The sequence below is a fragment of the Brassica rapa genome, chromosome A05 (genome assembly GCF_000309985.2).
Source record: "Brassica rapa cultivar Chiifu-401-42 chromosome A05, CAAS_Brap_v3.01, whole genome shotgun sequence".
Taxonomy (NCBI): Eukaryota; Viridiplantae; Streptophyta; class Magnoliopsida; order Brassicales; family Brassicaceae; genus Brassica; species Brassica rapa.
The window spans coordinates 14,094,781-14,103,431 of NC_024799.2; positions in this window are offsets into that span (position 1 = coordinate 14,094,781).

Below are 8,651 nucleotides of genomic sequence, written 5' to 3' on the forward strand. Positions count from 1 at the left end.
TTGACACTTTTCGTGCCGGGGTTTGGTGATATCCGGAAGCTATGCGTACGATCCAACCAAAACTGAAGTCTTGGGCATGGATGAATGCATAACCACAGAATCGGCAGGCATAGTAAGAAACCGGCCTACCAAGAGTGATGTTTCATCGTTCTCAGGTCGTTCTGTTTCCAGGGTACGACAATGATCCTTCCGCATGTTCACCTACGGAAACCTTGTTACGACTTCTCCTTCCTCTAAATGATAAGGTTTAGTGGACTTCTCGCGACGTCGCAGACGGCAAACCACCCACGTCGTCGCGATCCGAACACTTAACCGGATCATTCAATCGGTAGGAGCGACGGGCGGTGTGTACAAAGGGCAGGGATGTAGTCAACGCGAGCTCATGACTCGCGCTTACTAGGAATTCCTCGTTGAAGACCAACAATTGCAATGATCTATCCCCATCACGATGAAATTTCAAAGATGACCCGGGCCTGTCGGCCAAGGTGTGAACTCGTTGAATACATCAGTGTAGCCCGCGTGCGGCCCAGAACATCTAAGGGCATCACAGACCTGTTATTGCCTCAAACTTCCTTGGCCTAAACGGCCATAGTCCCTCTAAGAAGCCAGCCGTGAAGGGATGCCTCCACGTAGCTAGTTAGCAGGCTGAGGTCTCGTTCGTTAACGAAATTAACCAGACAAATCGCTCCACCAACTAAGAACGGCCATGCACCACCACCCATAGAATCAAGAAAGAGCTCTCAGTCTGTTAATCCTTACTATGTCTGGACCTGGTAAGTTTCCCCGTGCTGAGTCTAATTAAGCCGCAGGCTCCACTCCTGGTGGTGCCCTTCCTTCAATTCCTTTAAGTTTCAGCCTTGCGACCATACCCCCCCCCCCCCCCCCCCCCCCCCCCGAACCCAAAAACTTTGATTTCTCATAAGGTGCCAGCGGAGTCCTAAAAGCAACATCCACTGATCCCTTGTCGGCATCGTTTATGGTTGAGACTAGGACGGTATCTGATCGTCTTCGAGCCCTCAACTTTCGTTCTTGATTAACGAAAACATCCTTGGCAAATGCCTTCGCAGTTGTTCGTCTTTCATAAATCCAAGAATTTCACCTCTGACTATGAAATACGAATGCCCCCGACTGTAACACCCCCGAACAGTCCTAGACATATGGTCGATCAACCGGCCAACAATCCGACAAGAACATGACCGATCGACCATCCAACACCCAGGGTTGGAGATGAAAGGCCAACCGGCCAGCCAACAATCAAACAAGAACATGACTGGCCGTCCAACCCAACACCATGGTCCGGAAGCACTACGTGACGGATTAGGGACGATCCGGTCAGAGTCACAAAATTTACTCCACGACCTAGACCAGTTCATCCACTAACTCGTCCCGCTGCGTCAAGGCACAAGGCTTTGCAACCCTTACCTAGAGTTAGCGTTTTCCGTTAGATCGAGGCCTAAGGCTTTTCAACCCGTACTACGACCTAACGTTGTGTTAGACCGGACTAGTCAAATATCAGAGTACTCATGAAGCGCATATAAAACAATTACTTTATTGATTTGAGAAATATCCATACATTGATACAATTCGAGACCGGTCCCGGCCTAATGCCAAAACGAGTCATCTAAAAACAAATCCACAATACCGTTTACAAAAGGCATGAAAATCTACACCGGCAGTCCTAACGTCCAGCACCCAGCTATCCGATCATCCTTACCTAAGCTATCTGAAAAAAGGAAAACGGAGTTGGATGAGTAACCTAGTGTTACTCAGTGAATTATGATCCCCAACTAACAAATACAACACCTCGCTATCCCACCCGAAAAAATCTAAAGCGAGAGGTTCACCTAATAAGCAATATCTGAAATACGCAGCGGATAATAATAGCAAGATAATTAAAGATATGAAATCGTAACCGCTAATGACTTGCTAACCACTCAATCCAGGGTTCAACAACCCTCTACACCCTCTACACTATAACTAGGGCCCTTTGTGACTTAGTGTTCCTCCTCTATCCTCGGCAATATCCTATCTCCCTACCACAAAGGCCTGAAGAAGGAACTTTCAACCGAACGCTCGGGTCACCGCGCGACAGCCCCAGTACTGTCGGGCCACTACCGGTTGTTACACGACAATCGCAGCCCACAGTACGGTCGGGTCACCACGAGACAGCCCCAGTACAGTCGGGTCACTGCCGGTCACTACCCCGTCCGTGTAACCACTCAGCCATTGGCCATGACACCGTCTCTCTGAGTGTTCTCGATCCAGCGAATAAGGGGTTTCCTTAAACCCACTGGGTACGAGGTCGAGGAAACACTAATCCACCTCAAACATGCCTAGCATGGTGGGTTACACACAAGCTATATGGCATCACACTCTAACTCTACAACACTAACAACAATATTATCACTAAACAACTCAACCAGTTAGTCACTCCCTTACCAAAAGCTGACTAACCTAAAAAAACAAGCAAGCATTCAGCATTCGCTAACTAACCAATCAACCTAACCATTAGCATGCTACTATGATTCCCAAGCAATAACTAAGCATGCTATCAACTCAATCAACCAATACTCAGCTATTAACTAATCAAACCGTTACTCAGTTAGACCTGGCCTCCTACCATGATCCAACTTCCAAGTAACGGGAACCTGCATGAAAACAAGTCAGCAATCAATTGATGACAACTCACAGTGTTCTTTGCCGATAAGCAGCTGGTTGATCGGAGAGGACTGGACTGAACTTATTTTGACTTGGACAGACCTCGGCTTCACCATGAAGAAGCTAACAGGCCTCGACAGACTGATATGGACTCGGACAAAACCTCCTTTAGCTTTTGGACAGTTCTTCGGACTTCCTGGCGGAGCATCGAGCATAACTTCGATTGATCTGAACCCATGGAACTGAAATAATCTTGGACAGCACCTCCACTTGATTATCAAAGGAACTGACTGGCATGGACGAAATCATTTGGACAGATCTTCTGCGTCACAATCGTATAGAATCGCCGATTGGACGGAAATGGCCTTCTCGGTGAGAATCGACTTCACTCTAAGTCGACCACTTTGTTTTTATCTCTCTCTCTCTCTCTCTAGCCACGTTTTGAACTTGCTTTGGTTTGTTCTGGATGTGAATAAATGAGCAGGGGTCGTGGGCTACTTATAGAAGACACCAGCCAATCAGCTTCAGGTTAGTGGCCGCCCGTGTGTCGCTCCGCATGGCTCCGGACACATGCACGGCGACACCTCGTGCTCCACATGTCCTTCAGCATGGCCAGAACTCATGCATAACGCCATCACTCCTCCCAGATGTCAGGCTGCATAATTGGAACTCATGCAAGGTGCCACAGCATCACACATATGGCTGGCCGCATGCTTCAGTTGCATGCGCGGAGACACCTCGTGCTTGGTCGATCCACCTCGTGCTTCTACATGTCAATCTGCATGTACAGCTTCCATGCACGATGACACCTCGAGCTTCTGTAGACACTACCCTTTCTGAACAGTTGACACCACGTTCTGATACCATGCAACGAGCCACCTCGAGCTTCTCGGTCTGTTCGTCTGATTTTGACTCTTCCGGTGAATTTTTGACCCGCGATCCATCCCAAATATTTTTCTATGCCCTTTCTGATGCTCTGAACATTTTTAATAAACTCCACTTGATCTCTGAAGTTGAGAAAAAATATTTCCCGAGCCTCCGGCTTCCTTGAAAAATTCCATAATACCGAAATTAAGGCTTTTGCCCAACTTCAGGTCTTTGTCGTGCTTCCAACAATGTCGTGCTTAAGACGTCCTTTGGATCAATCTACCACATTGTCTAACCATGGTCTAGTGGCATAATTGACCCATGAGGAGGATAGTTGGTCTGTAGTTGGGTGCGCGAGCACAGAGCCTACAAACACTAGCTATCCAATCACCACTCATACGCCGAATGTTCATTTGCCCTGCTAACATCAATATTTCAACCACTCTTGAGATGTAATCAAAAGAGCAACTGGAAGACGGATGAAACCAGGCCAAGACCACACAAGTGCGAAATTTTGAAGTTAGGGGCAAAACGGTCCGCCAGAAAATTCACCGGAAAAGTTACCGGAAAATTCACCAGAGACAATCCGGCCATCGACCTCAACCCAACCATCGATAGTCTTGGACCGAGCAGTCCAACACTACATACCCCTTCGGGTAATGAGGGTAGGCTCAGAAGAGTGCCTATCCCTTATATAGACAAAACACTTTTTTCAGTCTGTCATCAGTAGACATTGGTTGTGTTCCGGGAGTATTTTTAATGTAAAAAAAAATACTTCGAAATTTGAATCTGATTTTTTGCATGCTTCATAAGAATGGTTAAAGCTATTTTCTGGTAAATTTTCATGATTTTCTTTTGCTTCAAACCATGTCATTTGCATGCTACAAAGTTCTACAGCAACTTTTGATGAACACTTGACATCCTAAACTCTTTGTTGACATATTTTTGATGTTTCCTTTCAGAAAACTTTTTTCAAAAATATTAATTTTTGAATTTTTTGGCTTCTCGGGGTATTTTGGCTGTCTGTGGGTGATTTTGGCCCACGTGGGCTGTCTGTTCAGTACACACATGACGTCCGTGTGTGTCCGTCAGCACAACCAGGACGTCCATGGCTGTCCATGTGTGTCCGTCAGCACACACAGAACGTCCGTAGCTGTCCATCAGTACACATATCAGGACGCTAGTCCTTGGACTCAGCACGCTGGCCCTTCCCGTGGACTTTTTGGGTGATTTCGGCCCACATGGCTGTCTGTTCAGTACACACAGGACGTCCGTCGGTGTCCGCCAGCACACACAGGACGTCTGTGGCTGTCCGTCAGCACACACAGGACGTCCGTGGCTGTCCGTGTGTGTCCGTGTGTGTCCGTCAGCACACACAGGATGTCCGTGGCTGTCCATCAGTACACATATCAGCACGCTGGTCCTTGGACTCAGCATGCTGGCCCTTCCCATGGACTGTTCAGGTGATTTTGGCCCACGTGGGCTGTCTGTTAAGTACACACATGACTTTCGTGGGTGTCCGTCAGCACACACAGGACATCCGTGGGCGTCCGTCAGCACACACATAACGTTCGTGGCTGTCCGTGTGTGTCCGTGTGTGTCTGTGGGTGTCCGTCAGCACACACATGACGTATGTGGGTGTCCATCAGCACACACAGGACGTCCGTGGGTGTCCGTTAGCACACACGGGACGTCTGTGGCTGTCTGTGTGTGTCCATGTGTTTCCGTGTGTGTCCGTCAGCACACACAGGACGTCTGTGGGTGTCCATCAGTACACATATCAGCACGTTGGTCCTTGGACTTAGCACGCTGACCCTTCCCGTGGACTGTTCGGGTGATTTTGGCCCACGTGGGCTGTCTGTTCAGTACACACAGGACGTCCGTGTGTGTCCGCCAGCACACACAGGACGTCCGTGGCTGTCCGCGTGTTTTTGTGTGTGTCCGTGTGTGTCCGTCAGCACACACAGAACGTCTGTGCCTGTCCATCAGTACACATATCAGCACGCTGGCCCTTGGACTCAGCAGGCTGGCCCTTTCCGTGGACTGTTCGGGTGATTTTGGCCCCCGGGGGATGTCTGTTCAGTACACACAAGACGTCCGTGGGTGTTTGTCAGCACACACAAGACGTTCGTGTGTGTCTGTCAGCACACACATGACGTTAGTGGCTGTCCGTGTGTGTCCGTCAGCACACACAGGACGTCTGTGGCTGTCCATCAGTACACATATCAGCATGTTGGTCCTTGGACTCAGCACGCTGACCCTTCTCGTGGACTGTTCGGGTGATTTGGGCCACGTGGGCTGTCTGTTCAGTACACACAGGACGTCCGTGGGTCTCCGCCAGCACACACAGGACGTCTGTGGCTGTCCTTGTGTGTCCGTGTGTGTCCGTCAGCACACACAGGACTTCCGTGGCTGTCCATCAGTACACATATCAGCACGTTGGTCCTTGGAATCAGCATGCTGACCCTTCCCGTGGACTGTTCGGGTGATTTTGGCGCATGTGGGCTGTCTGTTCAGTACAAACAGGACGTCTGTGGGTGTCTGCCAGCACACACATGACGTCCGTGGCTGTCCGTGTGTGTCCGTGTGTGTTCGTGTGTGTCCGTCAGCACACACAGGACGTCCGTGGCTGTCCATCAGTACACATATCAGCACGCTGGTCCTTGGACTCAGCATGCTGGCCCTTCCCGTGGACTGTTCGGGTGATTTTGGCCCACGTGGGCTGTCTGTTCAGTACACACAGGACGTCCGTGGGTGTCCGTCAGCACACACAGGACGTCCGTGGCTGTCCGTGTGTGTTTGTCAGCACACGCAGGACGTCCGTGGCTTTCCATCATTACACATATCAGCACGTTAGTCCATGGACTCAGCACGCTGACCCTTCTTGTGGACTGTTCGGGTGATTTAGGCCCACGTGGGCTGTCTGTTCAGTACACATATGACGTCCGTGGGTGTCCGCCAGCACACACAGGACGTCCGTGGCTGTCCGTGTGTGTCCGTCAGCACACACAGGACGTTTGTGGCTGTCCATCAGTACACATATCAGCACATTGGTCCTTGGACTCAGCCCGCTGGCCCTTCCCGTGGACTGTTCTGGTGATTTTGGCCCACGTGGGCTGTCTGTTCAGTACACACAGGACGCCCGTGGGTGTGATAACCCGCCCTTTGGGATAGAATGGTCGAGAGAACAAAAGTCAGAATCCAGAGCCGAGCTTTTGGGAATCAAAGAAATTGAAGGAATGTTAAGTTTGGATCACTTAAGACTTAACATGGATCGAAGAAAATAGAAGATTGGTCGAGCATCAACTTTGTGGTCGAGTCGCGGGTAATACAGATCGATCGGGAAATTTGAAGTACGAGAAGGTCGAAGAATGGATCGTGAGTGAAGCATGAGTTGAGATAAGCTGCTCTACCATTGTTAGAAGTGTCTTAGATTGATCAGACGGCAGTTTTGGAAGAATCACATTTTTGAAGCACGACGGTTTAGAAGCTCGGCGTTTTTGAAGATTAACATTTCTTCATCGCGAAGTTTTCTCGGAATATCTTCGTATCAGTAAAACATTATTCTGAAGACATTATAAGTCGGAAGCAGGACGGGAATTAAGTAGGACGGGAAGCAAGCACGACGAGATTGAAGCACGACGGGAAAACCCAAAGTTGGGCGAAAACCCGAATTTCGGTATTACAAAATTCTTTGAGGAAGCCGGAGGCTTGGGAAATATTTTTAAAGGATATCAGACATCATCTGTAGTTTATTAAAAATATTCAGAGAATTAGAATGGGAGCGGAAAAATATTCGGAATTGATCGCGGGTCAGAAATTCACAAGAAGGGTTGAAATCGCGCAAAGGAACCGAGAAGATCGAGGTGGCTTGATCTAAGGGATAAGAACGTGGTGGAAACTGTCTAACCAGCTGAGTTTCAAGAGAAGCTCGAGGTGTCGCCATGCATGAAGCCGGAACAGGGAGCATGACATGTTGAAGCACAAAGTGTCGCGATACCTGCAGCCGAAGCATGTTGATCGACACGCAGGGAGCGGTGTGTCGCGACGCATGCATTCCATCCATGCTGATCGACATCTGGTCGTCCAGGCAGGAGAAGAGGTGTCACTTTGCATGAGTTTGGTTCATGCTGACTGCCATGTGGAGCACGAGGTGCTGCGACGCATGCAACCGGAGCCATGTTAGCCGACACACGGGCTGCCACCAACTTCAATCTGATTTGCTGCTGTATCCTATATAAAGATCACGACCCCTTCTCATTTCATTCATCCAGACCTTTCAAAAGCAAGTTAAAAAAGTGGGTTGGAGAGAGAGAAAGAAGTAGAAAAAGAAAGTAAGAGGTTCTGAGCTATTTTGAGAGTTTTAGAGAGTTTTCGAGATCAGTTTCTCTACTGATTTCAAGTCAGCGCCTAGGGAAGGTTCTGGCCAACTAAAGATAAAAAAATTGAAGATCAATTCAGATGGGAAGCAAGTCAACGTGGTTAGAGAGAGAGATAAAGAGAGTGTAGCTGAGTTCCGAAGATCGATACTCCACCAAGAAGCGAAGTTCTGTCCAATCGAAGAATTTCTGCAATTGTTATGCGGAAGTTCTGCCCAAATCAATCTGTCCACTCTACTCATATTCTTTGATGATCAAGTGGAGGTTCTGTCCAGGATCAGTTCAGTTCCATGGTTTCAGTTCAGTCGAGGTTATGGTTCGATACTCTGTTCAGATTTCGGAAGAATTGTTCAGAAGCTAAGGAAGGTGCTGTTCGAGTTGAGTACAGTCCAGACCAGTATCAGGGGAGGTTCTGTACAAGTCAAGATCAGTCTAGTCCAATCCATTCAAGTCGTCTATTGGGTTTTGGCTAAGTCCTCTCCGATCAACCAGCTGCTTATCGGCATAGAACACTGTGAGTTGGCTTGTGTGAATTCCACTTGGAATTTAGGGTAGATCGAGTTGCATATAGATTAGAATGATCACGTTATTGCATAGTAGAGTCCTTAGGGTTATTTTATTTATGGAACCGGACTCAGTTTAGCAAGGGCTAAGCTGAGATGAATGGAATTAAGACTTAGTTGATAACCTGATTAGGACTAGGATTAGGATGCATCATGTTTTCTATTCTTTTGTGTTGATATGGTT